This window comes from Narcine bancroftii, unplaced genomic scaffold, assembly GCF_036971445.1.
Source record: "Narcine bancroftii isolate sNarBan1 unplaced genomic scaffold, sNarBan1.hap1 Scaffold_165, whole genome shotgun sequence".
In the NCBI taxonomy this organism is placed as follows: Eukaryota; Metazoa; Chordata; class Chondrichthyes; order Torpediniformes; family Narcinidae; genus Narcine; species Narcine bancroftii.
In genome coordinates, this window is record NW_027211900.1 from 3,114,259 (window position 1) to 3,138,756 (window position 24,498).

A 24,498-nucleotide genomic window follows, 5' to 3' on the forward strand; every position below is an offset into this window, starting at 1 on the left:
ATTGAGGAACGGTGAAAACACTGCATGACAGATGGGAACCAAAGGGAGCAGGAGGTACAGGTTGGAAAAAGTGGGGAACCGTGGAGGGCACTGCAGGTCAGAGGGGAACCAAAGGGAGCAGGGCCAACAGATTGTAAAAAAGTGGGGAACACTGCAGAACAGTATGAAACCAAAGCGAGCAGGGGGAACAGTTTGGAAAATGTGGGGAACCGTGGGGATCACTGCAGAACAGAGGGGAACCAAAGGGATCAGGGGAACGCATTGGAAAAAGTGGGGAACCGTGGGGAACACTGCAGAACAGTGAGGAAGCAATGGGAGCAGGGGGAACAGATTGGAAAAAGTGGGGAACCGTGTGGAGAAATGCAGAACAGTGGGGAAACAAAGGGTGCAGGAGGAACAGATTAGAAGAAGTGGGGTACCGTGTAGAAAAATGCAGAAGAGTGGGGAACCAAAGGGAGCAGGAGGGACAAATTGGAAAAAGTTGAGAACAGTGGGGAAAACTGCAGAGCAGAGAGGAACCAAAGGGAGCAGGGGGAAAGGATTGGAAAAAGTGGGGAAGCATCGGAAACACTGCAGAACAGAAGAGAACCAAAGGGAGCAGGGGGAACAGATTGGAAAAAGTGGGGAACCGATTGGAAAAAGTAGGGAACCGTGTGGAAAAATGCAGAAAGGTGGGGAACCAAAGGGAGCAGGGGGAACAAATTGGAAAAGGTGGAGAACTGTGGGGAACACTGCAGAACAGAGTGGAACCAAAGGGAGCAGAGGGAACGGATTGGAAAAAGTGGGGAACCGTGGGGCACACTGCATGACAGAGGAGAACCAAAGGGCACAGGAGGTACAGGTTGGAAAAAGTGGGGAACCGTGGAGGACACTGCAGAACAGAGGGGAAACCAGAGGGAGCAGGGGAAACAGATTGGAAAAAGTGGGGAACTGTGGGGAACACTGCAGAACAGAGGGGAACCAAAGGGAGCAGAGGGAACGCATTGGAAAAAGTGGGGAACCGTTTGGAACACTGCACGACAGAGGTGAACCAAAGGAAGCAGGGGGAACGGATTGTAAAAAGTGGGGCCCATGGGGAACACTGCAGGACAGAGCGGAATCAAAGGGAGCAGGGGGGATGGATTGCAAAATGTGGGGAACCATGGGGAAAACTGCAGAACAGAGTGGAGCCAAAGGAGCAGGGGGAACGGATTGCAAAAAGTGGGGCCCATGGGGAACACTGCAGGACAGAGCGGAATCAAAGGGAGCAGGGGGAACTGATTGGAAAAAGTGGGGAATCGTGCAGAACACTGCGGGACAGGGGGGAACCAAAGGGAATAGGGGGAACGGATTAGAAAAAGTGGGGAACCATGGGGAATACTGCAGGGCAGAGGGGAGCCATAGGGAGCAGGGGCTACAGGTTGGAAAAAATGTGGAGAACCGTGAGGAACACTGCAGAACAGTGAGGAACCAAAGAGAGCAGGGGGAACAGATTGGAAAAAGTGGGGAACCGTGTAGAAAAATGCAGAACAGTGGGGAAACAAACAGAGCAGGGGGAATGGTTTGCAAAAAGTTGGGAAGCGTGGAGGACATTGCAGTACAGAGGGGAACCAAAGGGAGCAGGGCGAACAGATTGTAAAATAGTGGGGAACCGTGGGGAACGCTGCAGAACAGTATGAAACCAAAGCGAGCCGGGGGAATCGTTTGGAAAATGTGGGGAACCGTGGGGAAAACTGCAGAACAGAGTGGAGCCAAAGCAGCAGGGGGAACAGATTGGAAAAAGTGGGGAACTGTGGGGAACACTGGAGAACAGAAGAGAACCAAAGGGAGCAGGGGGAACAGATTGGAAAAAGTGGGGAACCGATTGGAATAAGTAAGGAACCGTGTGGAAAAATGCAGAAAGGTGGGGAACCAAAGGGAGCAGGGGGAAAGAATTGGAAAATGTGGAGAACTGTGGGGAACACTGCAGAACAGAGGGGAACCAAAGGGGCCAGAGGGAACGGATTGGAAAAAGTGGGGAACCGTGGGGAACACTGCACGACAGAGGGGAACCAAAGACATCAGGGGGAACAGATAGGAAAAAATTGGGGAACTGTGAAAACACTGCATGACAGAGGGGAACCAAAGGGAGCAGTAGGTACAGGTTGGAAAAAGTGGGGAACCGTGGAGGACACTGCAGGACAGAGGGAAACCAAAGGGAGGAGGGCGAACAGATTGTAAAAAAGTGGGGAACCGTGGGGAACACTGCAGAACAGTTTGAAACCAAAGCGAGCAGGGGGAACAGTTTGGAAAATGTGGGGAACCGTAGGGAACACTGCAGAACAGAGGGGAACCAATAAGAGCAGGGGAACGCATTGGAAAAAGTGGGGAATCGTGGGGAACACTGCAGAACAGTGAGGAACCAAAGGGAGCAGGGGGAACAGATTGGAAAAAGTGGGGAACCGTGTGGAAAAATGCAGAACAGTGGGGAAACAAAGGGTGCAGGAGGAACAGATTAGAAGAAGTGGGGTAGCGTGTGGAAAAATGCACAACAGTGGGGAACCAAAGGGAACAGTGGGTATAGGATGGAAAAAAATGTGGAGAATCGTGGGGAACACTGCAGAATAGAGTTGAACCAAAGGGAGCAGGGGGAATGGATTGGAAAAAGTGGGGAAGCGTCGGGAACAATGCAGAACAGAGGCGAACCAAAGGGAACAGGGGGAATTGATTGGAAAAAGTGGGGAACCATGGGGGACACTGCAGGGCAGAGGAGAACCATAGGGAGCAGGGGGTACAGGTTGGAAAAATGTGGAGAACCGTGAGCAAAACTGCAGAACAGTGAGGAACCAAAGGGAGCAGGGGGAACAGTTTTGAAAAAGTGGGGAACCGTGGGCAAAAATGCAGAACAGTGGGGAACAAAAGGGAGCAGGAGGAACAGATTGGAAAAAGTTGAGAACAGTGGGGAAAACTGCAGAACAGAGCGGAACCAAAGGGAGCACGGGGAATAGCTCGGAAAAGTGGGGACCCGTGGGTAACAATGCAGAACAGAGAGGAACCAAAGGGAGCAGGGGGAACAGATTGGAAAAAGTGGGGAACCGAGTCGAAAAATGCAGAACAAAGGGGAACCAAAGGGAGCTGGGGGAACAGATTGGAAAAAGTGGGGATTCGTGGAGAGATCTGCAGAACAGAGGTGAACCAAACGAAGCAGGGGGAACGGATTGGAAAAAGTGGGGAACAGTGTGAAAAAATGCAGAACAGAGGGGAACCAGAGTTAGCAGGGGAAACAGATTGGAAAAAGTGGAGAACTGTGGGGAACACTGCAGAACAGAGGGCAAACAAACGGAGCAGGGGAATGGATTGCAAAAAGTTGGGAACCGTGGAGGACAATGCAGGACAGAGGGGAAACAAACAGAGCAGGGGGAATGGATTGCAAAAAGTTGGTAAGCGTGGAGGACACTGCAGAACAGAGGGGAACCAAAGGGAGCAGGGCGAACAGATTGTAAAAAAGTGGGGAACTATGAAAACACTGCATGACAGAGGGGAACCAAAGGGAACAGGAGGTACAGGTTGGAAAAAGTGGGGAACTGTGGAGGACACTGCAGAACAGAAGGGAACCAGAGGGAGCAGGGGAAACAGATTGGAAAAAGTGGGGAACTGTGGGGAACACTGCAGAACAGAGGGGCACCAAAGGGAGCAGAGGGAACGCATTGGAAAAAGTGGGGAACCGTTTGGAACACTGCACGACAGAGGTGAAGCAAAGGAAGCAGGGGGAACGGATTGTAAAAAGTGGGGCCCATGGGGAACACTGCAGGACAGAGGGGAATCAAAGGCAGCAGGGGGAACTGATTGGAAAAAGTGGGGAACTGTGGGGAACACTGCAGAACAGAGGGGAAACAAATGGAGCAGGGGGAATGGATTGCAAAATGTGTGGAACCATGGGGAAAACTGCAGAACAGAGTGGAGCCAAAGGAGCAGGGGGAACAGATTGCAAAATGTGGGGCCCATGGGGAACACTGCAGGACAGAGCGGAATCAAAGGGAGCAGGGGGAACTGATTTGAAAAAGTGGGGAATCGTGCAGAACACTGCGGGACAGAGGGGAACCAAAGGGAGCAGGGGGAACGGATTAGAAAAAGTGGGGAACCATGGGGAATACTGCAGGGCAGAGGAGAGCCATAGGGAGCAGGGGCTACAGGTTGGAAAAAATGTGGAGAACCGTGAGGAACACTGCAGAACAGTGAGGAACCAAAGGGAGCAGGGGGAACAGATTGGACAAAGTGGGGAACCGTGTGGAAAAATGCAGAACAGTGGGGAAACAAATAGAGCAGGGGGAATGGATTGCAAAAAGTTGGGAAGCGTGGAGGACATTGCAGAACAGCGGGGAACCAAAGGGAGCAGGGCGAACAGATTGTAAAATAGTGGGGAACCATGGGGAACGCTGCAGAACAGTATGAAACCAAAGCGAGCCGGGGGAATGGTTTGGAAAATGTGGGGAACCTTAGGGAAAACCGCAGAACAGAGTGGAGCCAAAGGAGCAGGGGGAACAGATTGGAAAAAGTGGGGAACTGTGGGGAACACTGCAGAACAGAGCAGAACCAAAGGGAGCAGGGGGAACAGATTGGAAAAAGTGGGGAACCGATTGGAAAAAGTAGGGAACCGTGTGGAAAAATGCAGAAAGGTGGGGAACCAAAGGGAGCAGGGGGAAAGAATTGGAAAATGTGGAGAACTGTGGGGAACACTGCAGAACAGAGGGGAACCAAAGGGAGCAGAGGGAACGGATTGGAAAAAGTGGGGAACCATGGGGAACACTGCACGACGGAGGGGAACCAAAGGGATCGGGGGAACAGATAGGAAAAAATTGGGGAACTGTGAAAACACTGCATGACAGAGGGGAACCATAGGGAGCAGGAGGTACAGGTTGGAAAAAGTGGGGAACCGTGGAGGACACTGCAGGACAGAGGGGAACCAAAGGGAGCAGGGCGAACAGATTGTAAAAAAGTGGGGAACCGTGGGGAACACTGCAGAACAGTATGAAACCAAAGCGAGCAGGGGGAACAGTTTGGAAAATGTGGGGAACCGTGGGGATCACTGCAGAACAGAGGGGAACCAAAGGGAGCAGGGGAACGCATTGGAAAAAGTGGGGAACCGTGGGGAACACTGCAGAACAGTGAGGAACCAAAGGGAGCAGGGGGAACAGATTGGACAAAGTGGGGAACCGTGTGGAAAAATGCAGAACAGTGGGGAAACAAATAGAGCAGGGGGAATGGATTGCAAAAAGTTGGGAAGCGTGGAGGACATTGCAGAACAGCGGGGAACCAAAGGGAGCAGGGCGAACAGATTGTAAAATAGTGGGGAACCATGGGGAACGCTGCAGAACAGTATGAAACCAAAGCGAGCCGGGGGAATGGTTTGGAAAATGTGGGGAACCTTGGGGAAAACCGCAGAACAGAGTGGAGCCAAAGGAGCAGGGGGAACAGATTGGAAAAAGTGGGGAACTGTGGGGAACACTGCAGAACAGAGCAGAACCAAAGGGAGCAGGGGGAACAGATTGGAAAAAGTGGGGAACCGATTGGAAAAAGTAGGGAACCGTGTGGAAAAATGCAGAAAGGTGGGGAACCAAAGGGAGCAGGGGGAAAGAATTGGAAAATGTGGAGAACTGTGGGGAACACTGCAGAACAGAGGGGAACCAAAGGGAGCAGAGGGAACGGATTGGAAAAAGTGGGGAACCATGTGGTAAAATGCAGAACAGTGGGGAAACAAAGGGTGCAGGAGGAACAGATTAGAAGAAGTGGGGTACCGTGTAGAAAAATGCAGAAGAGTGGGGAACCAAAGGGAGCAGGAGGGACAAATTGGAAAAAGTTGAGAACAGTGGGGAAAACTGCAGAGCAGAGAGGAACCAAAGGGAGCAGAGGGAACAGCTCGGAAAAGTGGAGACCCGTGGGGAACAATGCAGAACAGAGAGGAACCAAAGGGAGCAGGGGGAACAGATTGGAAAAAGTGGGGAACCGTGTGGAAAAATGCAGAACAAAGGGGAACCAAAGGGAGCAGGGGGAACAGATTGGAAAAAGTGGGGATTCGTGGAGAGATCATCAGAACAGAGGTGAACCAAATGAAGCAGGGGGAACGGATTGGAAAAAGTGGGGAACAGTGTGGAAAAATGCAGAACAGAGGGGAACCAGAGGTAGCAGGGGAAACAGATTGGAAAAAGTGGGGAACTGTGGGGAACACTGCAGAACAGAGGGCAAACAAACGGAGCAGGGGAAATGGATTGCAAAAAGTTGGGAACCGTGGAGGACAATGCATGACAGAGGGGAAACAAACAGAGCAGGGGGTATGGATTGCAAAAAGTTGGTAAGCGTGGAGGACACTGCAGAACAGAGGGGAAACAAAGGGAGCAGGGCGAACAGATTGTAAAAAAAGTGGGGAACCGTGGGGAACTCTGCAGAACAGTATGAAAAGAAAGCGAGCCGGGGGAATGGTTTGGAAAATATGAGGAACCGTGGGGAAAACTGCAGAACAGAGTTGAGACAAAGGAGCAGGGGGAACAGATTGGAAAAAGTGGGGAACCGTGGGGAACACGGAAGGACAGAGGGGAACCAAAGGGAACAAGGGGAACAGGTTGGAAAAAGTGGTGTCCCATGGGTAACACTGCAAGGCAGAGGGGAACCATAGGGAGCAGGGGGTACAGTATGTAAAAAAATGTGGAGAATCGTGGGGAACACTGTAGAATAGAGGGGAACCAAAGGGAGCAGGGGGTACGGATTGGAAAAAGTGGGGAAGCGTCGGGAACACTGCAGAACAGAGGAGAACCAAAGGGAGCAGGGGGAACGAATTGGAAAAAGTTGGGAAGCGTCGGGAACACTGCAGAACAGAGGGGAACCAAAGGGAGCAGAGGGAACGGATTGGAAAAAGTGGGGAACCGTGGGGCTCACTGCATGACAGAGGCGAACCAAAGGGTCAGGGGGAACAGATAGGAAAAAATTGGGGAACTGTGAAAACACTGCATGACAGAGGGGAACCTAAGGGAACAGGAGGTACAGGTTGGAAAAAGTGGGGAACCGTGGGGAACACTGCAGAACAGTATGAAACCAAAGCGAGCCGGGGGAACAGATTGGAAAAAGTGGGGAACCGTGTGGAAAAATGCAGAACAGTGGGGAAACAAAGGGTGCAGGAGGAACAGATTAGAAGAAGTGGGGTAGCGTGTGGAAAAATGCACAACAGTGGGGAACCAAAGGGAGCAGGGGGTACAGGATGGAAAAAAATGTGGAGAATCGTGGGGAACACTGCAGAATAGAGGGGAACCAAAGGGAGCAGGGGGAACGGATTGGAAAAAGTGGGGAAGCGTCGGGAACACTGCAGAACAGTGGCGAACCAAATGGAACAGGGGGACCGGATTGGAAAAAGTGGGGAATCATGGGGGACACTGCAGGGCAGAGGAGAACCATAGGGAGCAGGGGGTACAGGTTCAAAAAAGTGGCATCCCATGGGTAACACTGCAAGGCAGAGGGGAACCATAGGGAGCAGGGGGTACAGTGTGTAAAAAAATGTGGAGAATCGTGGGGAACACTGTAGAATAGAGGGGAACCAAAGGCAGCAGGGGGAACGGATTGCAAAAAGTGGCGGTGTTTCGGGAACACTGCAGAACAGAGGAGAACCAAAGGGAGCAGGGGGAACGAATTGGAAAAAGTAGGGAACCGTGTGGAAAAATGCAGAAAGGTGGGAAACCAAAGGGAGCAGGGGGAACGAATTGGAAAAGGTGGAGAACTGTGGGGAACACTGCATGAGAAGAGGGGAACCAAAGGGATCAGGTGGAAAAGATAGGAAAAAATTGGGGAACTGTGAAAACACTGCATGACAGAGGGGAACCAACGGGAACAGGAGGTACAGGTTGGAAAAAGTGGGGAACCGTGGAGGACACTGCAGGACAGAGGGGAACCAAAGGGAGCAGGGCGAACAGATTGTAAAAAAGTGGGGAACCGTGGCCAAAACTGCAGAACAGTATGAAACCAAAGCGAGCCGGGGGAACAGTTTGGAAAATGTGGGGAACCGTGGAGATCACTGCAGAACAGAGGGGAACCAAAGGGAGCACGGGAACGGATTGGAAAAAGTGGGGAACCGTGGGGAACACTGAACAATAGAGGGGAACCAAAGGGAGCAGGGGAAATGGATTGGAAAAAGTGGGGAACCGTGGGAAACACTGCAGAACCAAAGGGAGCAGGTGGAACAGTTTGGAAAAAATGTGGAGAACCATAGCGAAAACTGCAGAACAGAGTGGAGCGAAAGGAGCAGGGGGAACAGATTGGAAAAAGTGGGGTCCCATGGGGAACACTGCAAGGCAGAGGGGAACCATAGGGAGCAGGGAGTACAGGATGGAAAAAAATGTGGAGAAACGTGGGGAACAATGCAGAATAGAGGGGAACAAAAGGGAGCAGGGGGAACGTATTGGAAAAAGTGGGGAAGCGTCGGGAACACTGCAGAACAGAGGCAAACAAAAGGGAACAGGGGGAACGGATGGGAAAAAGTGGGGAAACATGGGGGACACTGCAGGGCAGAGGGGAACCATAGGGAGCAGGGGGTGCTGGTTGGAAAAAATGTGGAGAACAGTGAGGAATCAAAGGGAGCAGGGGGAACAGATTGGAAAAAGTGGGGAACCGTGTGGAAAAATGCAGAACAGTGGGGAACCAAAGGGAGCAGGGGGAAAAGATTGGAAAAAGTGGGGAATCGTGGGGAGTTCTGCAGTACAGAGGTGAACCAAAGGATGCAGGGGGAACAGATTGGAAAAAAGGGGAACAGTGTGGAAAAATGCAGAACAGAGGGGAACCAGAGGTAGTAGGGGAAACAGATTGGAAAAAGTGGGGAACCGTGGGGTACACTGCAGAACAGAGGGGCACCAAAGGGAGCAGAGGGAACACATTGGAATAAGTGGGGAACTGTGGGGAATACTGCACGACAGAGGGGAACCAAAGGAAGCAGGGGGAACGGATTGTAAAAAGTTGGGCCCATGGGGAACACTGTAGGACAGAGGGGAATCAAAGGGAGCAGGGGGAACTGATTGCAAAAAGTTGGGAACCGTGGAAGACAATGCAGGACAGAGGGGAAACAAACAGAGCAGGGGTAATGGATTGCAAAAAGTTGGTAAGCGTGGAGGACACTGCAGAACAGAGGGGAACCAAAGGGAGCAGGGCGAACAGATTGTAAAAAAGTGGGGAACCGTGGGGAACGCTGCAGAACAGTGTGAAAAGAAAGCGAGCCGGGGGAATGGTTTGGAAAATGTGGGGAACCGTGGGGAAAACTGCAGAACAGAGTGGAGCCAAAGGAGCAGGGGCAACAGATTGGAAAAAGTGGGGAACCGTTTGGAACACTGCACGACAAAGGGGAACCAAAGGAAGCAGGGGGAACGGATTGTAAAAAGTGGGGCCCATGGGGAACACTGCAGGACAGAGGGGAAACAAAGGGAGCAGGGGGAATGGATTGCAAAATGTGGGGAACCATGCGGAAAACTGCAGAACAGAGTGGAGCCAAAGGAGCAGGGGGAACGGATTGCAAAAAGTGGGGCCCATGGGGAACACTGCAGGACAGAGCGGAATCAAAGGGAGCAGGGGGAACAGATTGGAAAAAGTGGGGAACCGTGTGGAAAAATGCAGAACAGTGGGGAAACAAACAGAGCAGGGGGAAACAGATTGGAAAAAGTGGGGAACCGTGGGGTACACTGCAGAACAGAGGGGCACCAAAGGGAGCAGGGCGAACAGATTGTAAAATAGTGGGGAACCGTGGGGAACGCTGCAGAACAGTATGAAACCAAAGCGAGCCGGGGGAATGGTTTGGAAAATGTGGGGAACCTTGGGGAAAACTGCAGAACAGAGTGGAGCCAAAAGAGAAGGGGGAACAGATTGGAAAAAGTGGGGAACTGTGGGGAAAACTGCAGAACAGAGCAGAACCAAAGGGAGCAGGGGGAACAGATTGGAAAAAGTGGGGAACCGATTGGAAAAAGTAGGGACACGTGTGGAAAGATGCAGAAAGGTGGGGAACCAAAGGGAGCAGGGGGAAAGAATTGGAAAATGTGGAGAACTGTGGGGAACACTGCAGAACAGAGGGGAACCAAAGGGAGCAGAGGGAACGGATTGGAAAAAGTGGGGAACCGTGGGGAACACTGCACGACAGAGGGGAACCAAAGGGATCGGGGGAACAGATAGGAAAAAATTGGGGAACTGTGAAAACAGTGCATGACAGAGGGGAACCATAGGGAGCAGGAGGTACAGGTTGGAAAAAGTGGGGAACCGTGGAGGACACTGCAGGACAGAGGGGAACCAAAGGGAGCAGGGCGAACAGATTGTAAAAAAGTGGGGAACCATGGGGATCACTGCAGAACAGAGGGGAACCAAAGGGAGCAGGGGAACGCATTGGAAAAAGTGGGGAACCGTGGGGAACACTGCAGAACAGTGAGGAACCAAAAGGAGCAGGGGGAACAGATTGGAAAAAGTGGGGAACCGTGTGGAAAAATGCAGAACAGTGGGAAAACAAAGGGTGCAGGAGGAACAGATTAGAAGAAGTGGGGTACCGTGTGGAAAAATGCAGAAGAGTGGGGAACCAAAGGGAGCAGGAGGAACAGATTGGAAAAAGTTGAGAACAGTGGGGAAAACTGCAGAGCAGAGCGGAACCAAAGGGAGCATGGGGAACAGCTCGGAAAAGTGGAGACCCGTGGGGAACAATGCAGAACAGAGAGGAACCAAAGGGAGCAGGGGGAACAGATTGGAAAAAGTGGGGAACCGTGTGGAAAAATGCAGAACAAAGGGGAACCAAAGGGAGCAGGGGGAACAGATTGGAAAAAGTGGGGATTCGTGGAGAGATCTGCAGAACAGAGGTGAACCAAACGACGCAGGGGGAACGGATTGGAAAAAGTGGGGAACAGTGTGAAAAAATGCAGAACAGAGGGGAACCAGAGTTAGCAGGGGAAACAGATTGGAAAAAGTGGGGAACTGTGGGGAACACTGCAGAACAGAGGGCAAACAAACGGAGCAGGGGAATGGATTGCAAAAAGTTGGGAACCGTGGAGGACAATGCAGGACAGAGGGGAAACAAACAGAGCAGGGGGAATGGATTGCAAAAAGTTGGTAAGCGTGGAGGACACTGCAGAACAGAGGGGAACCAAAGGGAGCAGGGCGAACAGATTGTAAAAAAGTGCGGAACCGTGGGGAACGCTGCAGAACAGTATGAAAAGAAAGCGAGCCGGGGGAATGGTTTAGAAAATGTGAGGAACCGTGGGGAAAACTGCAGAACAGAGTTGAGACAAAGGAGCAGGGGGAACAGATTGGAAAAAGTGGGGAACCGTGGGGAACACTGCAGAACAGAGGGGAACCAAGCGGAGCAGGGGCAACGGATTGCAAAAAGTTGGGAACCGTGGAGGACAATGCAGGACAGAGGGGAAACAAACAGAGCAGGGGGAATGGATTGCAAAAAGTTGGTAAGCGTGGAGGACACTGCAGAACAGAGGGGAACCAAAGGGAGCAGGGGGAACAGATTGGAAAAAGTGGGGAACCGTGTGGAAAAATGCAGAACAAAGGGGAACCAAAGGGAGCAGGGGGAACAGATTGGAAAAAGTGGGGATTCGTGGAGAGATCTGCAGAACAGAGGTGAACCAAAGGAAGCAGGGGGAACGGATTGGAAAAAGTGGGGAACAGTGTGGAAAAATGCAGAACAGAGGGGAACCAGAGGTAGCAGGGGAAACAGATTGGAAAAAGTGGGGAACTGTGGGGAACACTGCAGAACAGAGGGCAAACAAACGGAGCAGGGGAAATGGATTGCAAAAAGTTGGGAACCGTGGAGGACAATGCATGACAGAGGGGAAACAAACAGAGCAGGGGGAATGGATTGCAAAAAGTTGGTAAGCGTGGAGGACACTGCAGAACAGAGGGGAAACAAAGGGAGCAGGGCGAACAGATTGTAAAAAAAGTGGGGAACCGTGGGGAACTCTGCAGAACAGTATGAAAAGAAAGCGAGCCGGGGGAATGGTTTGGAAAATATGAGGAACCGTGGGGAAAACTGCAGAACAGAGTTGAGACAAAGGAGAAGGGGGAACAGATTGGAAAAAGTGGGGAACCGTGGGGAACACGGAAGGACAGAGGGGAACCAAAGGGAACAAGGGGAACAGGTTGGAAAAAGTGGTGTCCCATGGGTAACACTGCAAGGCAGAGATGAACCATAGGGAGCAGGGGGTACAGGATGGAAAAATGTGGAGAACCGTGAGGAAAACTGCAGAACAGTGAGGAACCAAAGGGAGCTGGGGGAACAGTTTTGAAAAAGTGGGGAACCGTGGGCAAAAATGCAGAACAGTGGGGAACAAAGGGAGCAGGAGGAACAGATTGGAAAAAGTTGAGAACAGTGGGGAAAACTGCAGAACAGAGCGGAACCAAAGGGAGCACGGGGAACAGCTCGGAAAAGTGGGGACCCGTGGGGAACAATGCAGAACAGATAGGAACCAAAGGGAGCAGGGGGAACAGATTGGAAAAAGTGGGGAACCGAGTCGAAAAATGCAGAACAAAGGGGAACCAAAGGGAGCTGGGGGAACAGATTGGAAAAAGTGGGGATTCGTGGAGAGATCTGCAGAACAGAGGTGAACCAAACGAAGCAGGGGGAACGGATTGGAAAAAGTGGGGAACAGTGTGAAAAAATGCAGAACAGAGGGGAACCAGAGTTAGCAGGGGAAACAGATTGGAAAAAGTGGGGAACTGTGGGGAACACTGCAGAACAGAGGGCAAACAAACGGAGCAGGGGAATGGATTGCAAAAAGTTGGGAACCGTGGAGGACAATGCAGGACAGAGGGGAAACAAACAGAGCAGGGGGAATGGATTGCAAAAAGTTGGTAAGCGTGGAGGACACTGCAGAACAGAGGGGAACCAAAGGGAGCAGGGCGAACAGATTGTAAAAAAGTGCGGAACCGTGGGGAACGCTGCAGAACAGTATGAAAAGAAAGCGAGCCGGGGGAATGGTTTGGAAAATGTGAGGGACCGGGGGAAAACTGCAGAACAGAGTTGAGACAAAGGAGAAGGGGGAACAGATTGGAAAAAGTGGGGAACCGTGGGGAACACTGCAGAACAGTGGGGAACCAAAGGGAGCAGGGGGAAAAGATTGGAAAAAGTGGGGAATCGTGGGGAGTTCTGCAGAACAGAGGTGAACCAAAGGAAGCAGGGGAACAGATTGGAAAAAAGGGGAACAGTGTGGAAAAATGCAGAACAGAGGGGAACCAGAGGTAGTAGGGGAAACAGATTGGAAAAAGTGGGGAACCGTGGGGTACACTGCAGAACAGAGGGGCACCAAAGGGAGCAGAGGGAACACATTGGAATAAGTGGGGAACTGTGGGGAATACTGCACGACAGAGGGGAACCAAAGGAAGCAGGGGGAACGGATTGTAAAAAGTTGGGCCCATGGGGAACACTGTAGGACAGAGGGGAATCAAAGGGAGCAGGGGGAACTGATTGCAAAAAGTTGGGAACCGTGGAAGACAATGCAGGTCAGAGGGGAAACAAACAGAGCAGGGGTAATGGATTGCAAAAAGTTGGTAAGCGTGGAGGACACTGCAGAACAGAGGGGAACCAAAGGGAGCAGGGCGAACAGATTGTAAAAAAGTGGGGAACCGTGGGGAACGCTACAGAACAGTGTGAAAAGAAAGCGAGCCGGGGGAATGGTTTGGAAAATGTGGGGAACCGTGGGGAAAACTGCAGAACAGAGTGGAGCCAAAGGAGCAGGGGCAACAGATTGGAAAAAGTGGGGAACCGTTTGGAACACTGCATGACAAAGGGGAACCAAAGGAAGCAGGGGGAACGGATTGTAAAAAGTGGGGCCCATGGGGAACACTGCAGGACAGAGGGGAAACAAAGGGAGCAGGGGGAATGGATTGCAAAATGTGGGGAACCATGCGGAAAACTGCAGAACAGAGTGGAGCCAAAGGAGCAGGGGGAACGGATTGCAAAAAGTGGGGCCCATGGGGAACACTGCAGGACAGAGCGGAATCAAAGGGAGCAGGGGGAACAGATTGGAAAAAGTGGGGAACCGTGTGGAAAAATGCAGAACAGTGGGGAAACAAACAGAGCAGGGGGAAACAGATTGGAAAAAGTGGGGAACCGTGGGGTACACTGCAGAACAGAGGGGCACCAAAGGGAGCAGGGCGAACAGATTGTAAAATAGTGGGGAACCGTGGGGAACGCTGCAGAACAGTATGAAACCAAAGCGAGCCGGGGGAATGGTTTGGAAAATGTGGGGAACCTTGGGGAAGACTGCAGAACAGAGTGGAGCCAAAAGAGAAGGGGGAACAGATTGGAAAAAGTGGGGAACTGTGGGGAAAACTGCAGAACAGAGCAGAACCAAAGGGAGCAGGGGGAACAGATTGGAAAAAGTGGGGAACCGATTGGAAAAAGTAGGGACACGTGTGGAAAGATGCAGAAAGGTGGGGAACCAAAGGGAGCAGGGGGAAAGAATTGGAAAATGTGGAGAACTGTGGGGAACACTGCAGAACAGAGGGGAACCAAAGGGAGCAGAGGGAACGGACTGGAAAAAGTGGGGAACCGTGGGGAACACTGCACGACAGAGGGGAACCAAAGGGATCGGGGGAACAGATAGGAAAAAATTGGGGAACTGTGAAAACAGTGCATGACAGAGGGGAACCATAGGGAGCAGGAGGTACAGGTTGGAAAAAGTGGGGAACCGTGGAGGACACTGCAGGACAGAGGGGAACCAAAGGGAGCAGGGCGAACAGATTGTAAAAAAGTGGGGAACCATGGGGATCACTGCAGAACAGAGGGGAACCAAAGGGAGCAGGGGAACGCATTGGAAAAAGTGGGGAACCGTGGGGAACACTGCAGAACAGTGAGGAACCAAAGGGAGCAGGGGGAACAGATTGGAAAAAGTGGGGAACCGTGTGGAAAAATGCAGAACAGTGGGAAAACAAAGGGTGCAGGAGGAACAGATTAGAAGAAGTGGGGTACCGTGTGGAAAAATGCAGAAGAGTGGGGAACCAAAGGGAGCAGGAGGAACAGATTGGAAAAAGTTGAGAACAGTGGGGAAAACTGCAGAGCAGAGCGGAACCAAAGGGAGCATGGGGAACAGCTCGGAAAAGTGGAGACCCGTGGGGAACAATGCAGAACAGAGAGGAACCAAAGGGAGCAGGGGGAACAGATTGGAAAAAGTGGGGAACCGTGTGGAAAAATGCAGAACAAAGGGGAACCAAAGGGAGCAGGGGGAACAGATTGGAAAAAGTGGGGATTCGTGGAGAGATCTGCAGAACAGAGGTGAACCAAACGACGCAGGGGGAACGGATTGGAAAAAGTGGGGAACAGTGTGAAAAAATGCAGAACAGAGGGGAACCAGAGTTAGCAGGGGAAACAGATTGGAAAAAGTGGGGAACTGTGGGGAACACTGCAGAACAGAGGGCAAACAAACGGAGCAGGGGAATGGATTGCAAAAAGTTGGGAACCGTGGAGGACAATGCAGGACAGAGGGGAAACAAACAGAGCAGGGGGAATGGATTGCAAAAAGTTGGTAAGCGTGGAGGACACTGCAGAACAGAGGGGAACCAAAGGGAGCAGGGCGAACAGATTGTAAAAAAGTGCGGAACCGTGGGGAACGCTGCAGAACAGTATGAAAAGAAAGCGAGCCGGGGGAATGGTTTAGAAAATGTGAGGAACCGTGGGGAAAACTGCAGAACAGAGTTGAGACAAAGGAGCAGGGGGAACAGATTGGAAAAAGTGGGGAACCGTGGGGAACACTGCAGAACAGAGGGGAACCAAGCGGAGCAGGGGCAACGGATTGCAAAAAGTTGGGAACCGTGGAGGACAATGCAGGACAGAGGGGAAACAAACAGAGCAGGGGGAATGGATTGCAAAAAGTTGGTAAGCGTGGAGGACACTGCAGAACAGAGGGGAACCAAAGGGAGCAGGGGGAACAGATTGGAAAAAGTGGGGAACCGTGTGGAAAAATGCAGAACAAAGGGGAACCAAAGGGAGCAGGGGGAACAGATTGGAAAAAGTGGGGATTCGTGGAGAGATCTGCAGAACAGAGGTGAACCAAAGGAAGCAGGGGGAACGGATTGGAAAAAGTGGGGAACAGTGTGGAAAAATGCAGAACAGAGGGGAACCAGAGGTAGCAGGGGAAACAGATTGGAAAAAGTGGGGAACTGTGGGGAACACTGCAGAACAGAGGGCAAACAAACGGAGCAGGGGAAATGGATTGCAAAAAGTTGGGAACCGTGGAGGACAATGCATGACAGAGGGGAAACAAACAGAGCAGGGGGAATGGATTGCAAAAAGTTGGTAAGCGTGGAGGACACTGCAGAACAGAGGGGAAACAAAGGGAGCAGGGCGAACAGATTGTAAAAAAAGTGGGGAACCGTGGGGAACTCTGCAGAACAGTATGAAAAGAAAGCGAGCCGGGGGAATGGTTTGGAAAATATGAGGAACCGTGGGGAAAACTGCAGAACAGAATTGAGACAAAGGAGCAGGGGGAACAGATTGGAAAAAGTGGGGAACCGTGGGGAACACGGAAGGACAGAGGGGAACCAAAGGGAACAAGGGAAACAGGTTGGAAAAAGTGGTGTCCCATGGGTAACACTGCAAGGCAGAGATGAACCATAGGGAGCAGGGGGTACAGGATGGAAAAATGTGGAGAACCGTGAGGAAAACTGCAGAACAGTGAGGAACCAAAGGGAGCAGGGGGAACAGTTTTGAAAAAGTGGGGAACCGTGGGCAAAAATGCAGAACAGTGGGGAACAAAGGGAGCAGGAGGAACAGATTGGAAAAAGTTGAGAACAGTGGGGAAAACTGCAGAACAGAGCGGAACCAAAGGGAGCACGGGGAACAGCTCGGAAAAGTGGGGACCCGTGGGGAACAATGCAGAACAGATAGGAACCAAAGGGAGCAGGGGGAACAGATTGGAAAAAGTGGGGAACCGAGTCGAAAAATGCAGAACAAAGGGGAACCAAAGGGAGCTGGGGGAACAGATTGGAAAAAGTGGGGATTCGTGGAGAGATCTGCAGAACAGAGGTGAACCAAACGAAGCAGGGGGAACGGATTGGAAAAAGTGGGGAACAGTGTGAAAAAATGCAGAACAGAGGGGAACCAGAGTTAGCAGGGGTAACAGATTGGAAAAAGTGGGGAACTGTGGGGAACACTGCAGAACAGAGGGCAAACAAACGGAGCAGGGGAATGGATTGCAAAAAGTTGGGAACCGTGGAGGACAATGCAGGACAGAGGGGAAACAAACAGAGCAGGGGGAATGGATTGCAAAAAGTTGGTAAGCGTGGAGGACACTGCAGAACAGAGGGGAACCAAAGGGAGCAGGGCGAACAGATTGTAAAAAAGTGCGGAACCGTGGGGAACGCTGCAGAACAGTATGAAAAGAAAGCGAGCCGGGGGAATGGTTTGGAAAATGTGAGGAACCGTGGGGAAAACTGCAGAACAGAGTTGAGACAAAGGAGAAGGGGGAACAGATTGGAAAAAGTGGGGAACCGTGGGGAACACTGCAGAACAGAGGGGAACCAAGCGGAGCAGGGGCAACGGATTGCAAAAAGTTGGGAACCGTGGAGAACACGGAAGGACAGAGGGGAACCAAAGGGAACAGCGGGAACAGGTTGGAAAAAGTGGTGTCCCATGGGTAACACTGCAAGGCAGAGGGGAACCATAGGGAGCAGGGGGTACAGTATGTAAAGAAATGTGGAGAATCATGGGGAACACTGTAGAATAGAGGGGAACCAAAGGGAGCAGGGGGAACGGATTGGAAAAAGTGGGGAAGCGTCGGGAACACTGCAGAACAGAGGAGAACCAAAGGGAGCAGGGAGAACAGATTGGAAAAAGTTGGGAACCGATTGGAAAAAGTAGGGAACCATGTGGAAAAATGCAGAAAGGTGGAGAACCAAAGGGAGCAGGGGGAATGAATTGGAAAAGGTGGAGAACTGTGGGGAACACTGCAGAACAGAGGGGAAACAAATGGAGCAGGGGGAATGGATTGCAAAATGTGTGGAACCATGGGGAAAACTGCAGAACAGAGTGGAGCCAAAGGAGCAGGGGGAACAGATTGCAAAAAGTGGGGCCCATGGGGAACACTGCAGGACAGAGCGGAATCAAAGGGAGCAGGGGGAACTGATTTGAAAAAGTGGGGAATCGTGCAGAACACTGCGGGACAGAGGGGAACCAAAGGGAGCAGGGGGAACGGATTAGAAAAAGTGGGGAACCATGGGGAATACTGCAGGGCAGAGGGGAGCCATAGGGAGCAGGGGCTACAGGTTGGAAAAAATGTGGAGAACCGTGAGGAACACTGCAGAACAGTGAGGAACCAAAGGGAGCAGGGGGAATGGATTGCAAAAAGTTGGGAAGCGTGGAGGACATTGCAGAACAGCGGGGAACCAAAGGGAGCAGGGCGAACAGATTGTAAAATAGTGGGGAACCATGGGGAACGCTGCAGAACAGTATGAAACCAAAGCGAGCCGGGGGAATGGTTTGGAAAATGTGGGGAACCTTGGGGAAAACTGCAGAACAGAGTGGAGCCAAAGGAGCAGGGGGAACAGATTGGAAAAAGTGGGGAACTGTGGGGAGCACTGCAGAACAGAGCAAAACCAAAGGGAGCAGGGGGAACAGATTGGAAAAAGTGGGGAACCGATTGGAAAAAGTAGGGAACCGTGTGGAAAAATGCAGAAAGGTGGGGAACCAAAGGGAGCAGGGGGAAAGAATTGGAAAATGTGGAGAACTGTGGGGAACACTGCAGAACAGAGGGGAACCAAAGGGAGCAGAGGGAACGGATTGGAAAAAGTGGGGAACCGTGGGGAACACTGCACGACAGAGGGGAACCAAAGGGATCAGGGGGAACAGATAGGGAAAAATTGAGGAACGGTGAAAACACTGCATGACAGATGGGAACCAAAGGGAGCAGGAGGTACAGGTTGGAAAAAGTGGGGAACCGTGGAGGGCACTGCAGGTCAGAGGGGAACCAAAGGGAGCAGGGCCAACAGATTGTAAAAAAGTGGGGAACACTGCAGAACAGTATGAAACCAAAGCGAGCAGGGGGAACAGTTTGGAAAATGTGGGGAACCGTGGGGATCACTGCAGAACAGAGGGGAACCAAAGGGATCAGGGGAACGCATTGGAAAAAGTGGGGAACCGTGGGGAACACTGCAGAACAGTGAGGAAGCAATGGGAGCAGGGGGAACAGATTGGAAAAAGTGGGGAACCGTGTGGAGAAATGCAGAACAGTGGGGAAACAAAGGGTGCAGGAGGAACAGATTAGAAGAAGTGGGGTACCGTGTAGAAAAATGCAGAAGAGTGGGGAACCAAAGGGAGCAGGAGGGACAAATTGGAAAAAGTTGAGAACAGTGGGGAAAACTGCAGAGCAGAGAGGAACCAAAGGGAGCAGGGGGAAAGGATTGGAAAAAGTGGGGAAGCATCGGAAACACTGCAGAACAGAAGAGAACCAAAGGGAGCAGGGGGAACAGATTGGAAAAAGTGGGGAACCGATTGGAAAAAGTAGGGAACCGTGTGGAAAAATGCAGAAAGGTGGGGAACCAAAGGGAGCAGGGGGAACAAATTGGAAAAGGTGGAGAACTGTGGGGAACACTGCAGAACAGAGTGGAACCAAAGGGAGCAGAGGGAACGGATTGGAAAAAGTGGGGAACCGTGGGGCACACTGCATGACAGAGGAGAACCAAAGGGCACAGGAGGTACAGGTTGGAAAAAGTGGGGAACCGTGGAGGACACTGCAGAACAGAGGGGAAACCAGAGGGAGCAGGGGAAACAGATTGGAAAAAGTGGGGAACTGTGGGGAACACTGCAGAACAGAGGGGAACCAAAGGGAGCAGAGGGAACGCATTGGAAAAAGTGGGGAACCGTTTGGAACACTGCACGACAGAGGTGAACCAAAGGAAGCAGGGGGAACGGATTGTAAAAAGTGGGGCCCATGGGGAACACTGCAGGACAGAGCGGAATCAAAGGGAGCAGGGGGGATGGATTGCAAAATGTGGGGAACCATGGGGAAAACTGCAGAACAGAGTGGAGCCAAAGGAGCAGGGGGAACGGATTGCAAAAAGTGGGGCCCATGGGGAACACTGCAGGACAGAGCGGAATCAAAGGGAGCAGGGGGAACTGATTGGAAAAAGTGGGGAATCGTGCAGAACACTGCGGGACAGGGGGGAACCAAAGGGAATAGGGGGAACGGATTAGAAAAAGTGGGGAACCATGGGGAATACTGCAGGGCAGAGGGGAGCCATAGGGAGCAGGGGCTACAGGTTGGAAAAAATGTGGAGAACCGTGAGGAACACTGCAGAACAGTGAGGAACCAAAGAGAGCAGGGGGAACAGATTGGAAAAAGTGGGGAACCGTGTAGAAAAATGCAGAACAGTGGGGAAACAAACAGAGCAGGGGGAATGGTTTGCAAAAAGTTGGGAAGCGTGGAGGACATTGCAGTACAGAGGGGAACCAAAGGGAGCAGGGCGAACAGATTGTAAAATAGTGGGGAACCGTGGGGAACGCTGCAGAACAGTATGAAACCAAAGCGAGCCGGGGGAATCGTTTGGAAAATGTGGGGAACCGTGGGGAAAACTGCAGAACAGAGTGGAGCCTAAGCAGCAGGGGGAACAGATTGGAAAAAGTGGGGAACTGTGGGGAACACTGGAGAACAGAAGAGAACCAAAGGGAGCAGGGGGAACAGATTGGAAAAAGTGGGGAACCGATTGGAATAAGTAAGGAACCGTGTGGAAAAATGCAGAAAGGTGGGGAACCAAAGGGAGCAGGGGGAAAGAATTGGAAAATGTGGAGAACTGTGGGGAACACTGCAGAACAGAGGGGAACCAAAGGGGCCAGAGGGAACGGATTGGAAAAAGTGGGGAACCGTGGGGAACACTGCACGACAGAGGGGAACCAAAGACATCAGGGGGAACAGATAGGAAAAAATTGGGGAACTGTGAAAACACTGCATGACAGAGGGGAACCAAAGGGAGCAGTAGGTACAGGTTGGAAAAAGTGGGGAACCGTGGAGGACACTGCAGGACAGAGGGAAACCAAAGGGAGGAGGGCGAACAGATTGTAAAAAAGTGGGGAACCGTGGGGAACACTGCAGAACAGTTTGAAACCAAAGCGAGCAGGGGGAACAGTTTGGAAAATGTGGGGAACCGTAGGGAACACTGCAGAACAGAGGGGAACCAATAAGAGCAGGGGAACGCATTGGAAAAAGTGGGGAATCGTGGGGAACACTGCAGAACAGTGAGGAACCAAAGGGAGCAGGGGGAACAGATTGGAAAAAGTGGGGAACCGTGTGGAAAAATGCAGAACAGTGGGGAAACAAAGGGTGCAGGAGGAACAGATTAGAAGAAGTGGGGTAGCGTGTGGAAAAATGCACAACAGTGGGGAACCAAAGGGAACAGTGGGTATAGGATGGAAAAAAATGTGGAGAATCGTGGGGAACACTGCAGAATAGAGTTGAACCAAAGGGAGCAGGGGGAATGGATTGGAAAAAGTGGGGAAGCGTCGGGAACAATGCAGAACAGAGGCGAACCAAAGGGAACAGGGGGAATTGATTGGAAAAAGTGGGGAACCATGGGGGACACTGCAGGGCAGAGGAGAACCATAGGGAGCAGGGGGTACAGGTTGGAAAAATGTGGAGAACCGTGAGCAAAACTGCAGAACAGTGAGGAACCAAAGGGAGCAGGGGGAACAGTTTTGAAAAAGTGGGGAACCGTGGGCAAAAATGCAGAACAGTGGGGAACAAAAGGGAGCAGGAGGAACAGATTGGAAAAAGTTGAGAACAGTGGGGAAAACTGCAGAACAGAGCGGAACCAAAGGGAGCACGGGGAATAGCTCGGAAAAGTGGGGACCCGTGGGTAACAATGCAGAACAGAGAGGAACCAAAGGGAGCAGGGGGAACAGATTGGAAAAAGTGGGGAACCGAGTCGAAAAATGCAGAACAAAGGGGAACCAAAGGGAGCTGGGGGAACAGATTGGAAAAAGTGGGGATTCGTGGAGAGATCTGCAGAACAGAGGTGAACCAAACGAAGCAGGGGGAACGGATTGGAAAAAGTGGGGAACAGTGTGAAAAAATGCAGAACAGAGGGGAACCAGAGTTAGCAGGGGAAACAGATTGGAAAAAGTGGAGAACTGTGGGGAACACTGCAGAACAGAGGGCAAACAAACGGAGCAGGGGAATGGATTGCAAAAAGTTGGGAACCGTGGAGGACAATGCAGGACAGAGGGGAAACAAACAGAGCAGGGGGAATGGATTGCAAAAAGTTGGTAAGCGTGGAGGACACTGCAGAACAGAGGGGAACCAAAGGGAGCAGGGCGAACAGATTGTAAAAAAGTGGGGAACCGTGGGGAACGCTGCAGAACAGTATGAAAAGAAAGCGAGCCGGGGGAATGGTTTGGAAAATGTGAGGAACCGTGGGGAAAACTGCAGAACAGAGTTGAGACAAAGGAGCAGGGGGAACAGATTGGAAAAAGTGGGGAACCGTGGGGAACACTGCAGAACAGAGGGGAACCAAGCGGAGCAGGGGCAACGGATTGCAAAAAGTTGGGAACCGTGGAGAACACGGAAGGACAGAGGGGAACCAAAGGGAACAGCGGGAACAGGTTGGAAAAAGTGGTGTCCCCTGGGTAACACTGCAAGGCAGAGGGGAACAATAGGGAGCAGGGGGTACAGTATGTAAAGAAATGTGTAGAATCATGGGGAACACTGTAGAATAGAGGGGAACCAAAGGGAGCAGGGGGAACGGATTGGAAAAAGTGGGGAAGCGTCGGGAACACTGCAGAACAGAGGAGAACCAAAGGGAGCAGGGGGAACAGATTGGAAAAAGTCGGGAACCGATTGGAAAAAGTAGGGAACCGTGTGGAAAAATGCAGAAAGGTGGAGAACCAAAGGGAGCAGGGGGAATGAATTGGAAAAGGTGGAGAACTGTGGGGAGCACTGCAGAACAGAGGGGAACCAAAGGGAGCAGAGGGAACGGATTGGAAAAAGTGGGGAACCATGGGGCACACTGAATGACAGAGGGGAACCAAAGGGATCAGGGGGAACAGATAGGAAAAAATTGGGGAACTGTGAAAACACTGCATGACAGAGGGGAACCAAAGGGAACAGGAGGTACAGGTTGGAAAAAGTGGGGAACCGTGGAGGACACTGCAGAACAGAGGGGAACCAGAGGGAGCAGGGGAAACAGATTGGAAAAAGTGGGGAACTGTGGGAAACACTGCAGAACAGAGGGGCACCAAAGGGAGCAGAGGGAACGCATTGGAAAAAGTGGGGAACCGTTTGGAACACCGCACGACAGAGGTGAAGCAAAGGAAGCAGGGGGAACGGATTGTAAAAAGTGGGGCCCATGGGGAACACTGCAGGACAGAAGGGAATCAAAGGCAGCAGGGGGAACTGATTGGAAAAAGTGGGGAACTGTGGGGAACACTGCAGAACAGAGGGGAAACAAATGGAGCAGGGGGAATGGATTGCAAAATGTGTGGAACCATGGGGAAAACTGCAGAACAGAGTGGAGCCAAAGGAGCAGGGGGAACAGATTGCAAAAAGTGGGGCCCATGGGGAACACTGCAGGACAGAGCGGAATCAAAGGGAGCAGGGGGAACTGATTTGAAAAAGTGGGGAATCGTGCAGAACACTGCGGGACAGAGGGGAACCAAAGGGAGCAGGGGGAACGGATTAGAAAAAGTGGGGAACCATGGGGAATACTGCAGGGCAGAGGGGAGCCATAGGGAGCAGGGGCTACAGGTTGGAAAAAATGTGGAGAACCGTGAGGAACACTGCAGAACAGTGAGGAACCAAAGGGAGCAGGGGGAACAGATTGGACAAAGTGGGGAACCGTGTGGAAAAATGCAGAACAGTGGGGAAACAAACAGAGCAGGGGGAATGGATTGCAAAAAGTTGGGAAGCGTGGAGGACATTGCAGAACAGCGGGGAACCAAAGGGAGCAGGGCGAACAGATTGTAAAATATTGGGGAACCATGGGGAGCCGGGGGAATGGTTTGGAAAATGTGGGGAACCTTGGGGAAAACTGCAGAACAGAGTGGAGCCAAAGGAGCAGGGGGAACAGATTGGAAAAAGTGGGGAACTGTGGGGAACACTGCAGAACAGAGCAGAACCAAAGGGAGCAGGGGGAACAGATTGGAAAAAGTGGGGAACCGATTGGAAAAAGTAGGGAACCGTGTGGAAAAATGCAGAAAGGTGGGGAATCAAAGCGAGCAGGGGGAAAGAATTGGAAAATGTGGAGAACTGTGGGGAACACTGCAGAACAGAGGGGAACCAAAGGGAGCAGAGGGAACGGATTGGAAAAAGTGGGGAACCGTGGGGAACACTGCACGACAGAGGGGAACCAAAGGGATCAGGGGGAACAGATAGGAAAAAATTGAGGAACTGTGAAAACACTGCATGACAGATGGGAACCAAAGGGAGCAGGAGGTACAGGTTGGAAAAAGTGGGGAACCGTGGAGGACACTGCAGGTCAGAGGGGAACCAAAGGGAGCAGGGCCAACAGATTGTAAAAAAGTGGGGAACCGTGGGGAACACTGCAGAACAG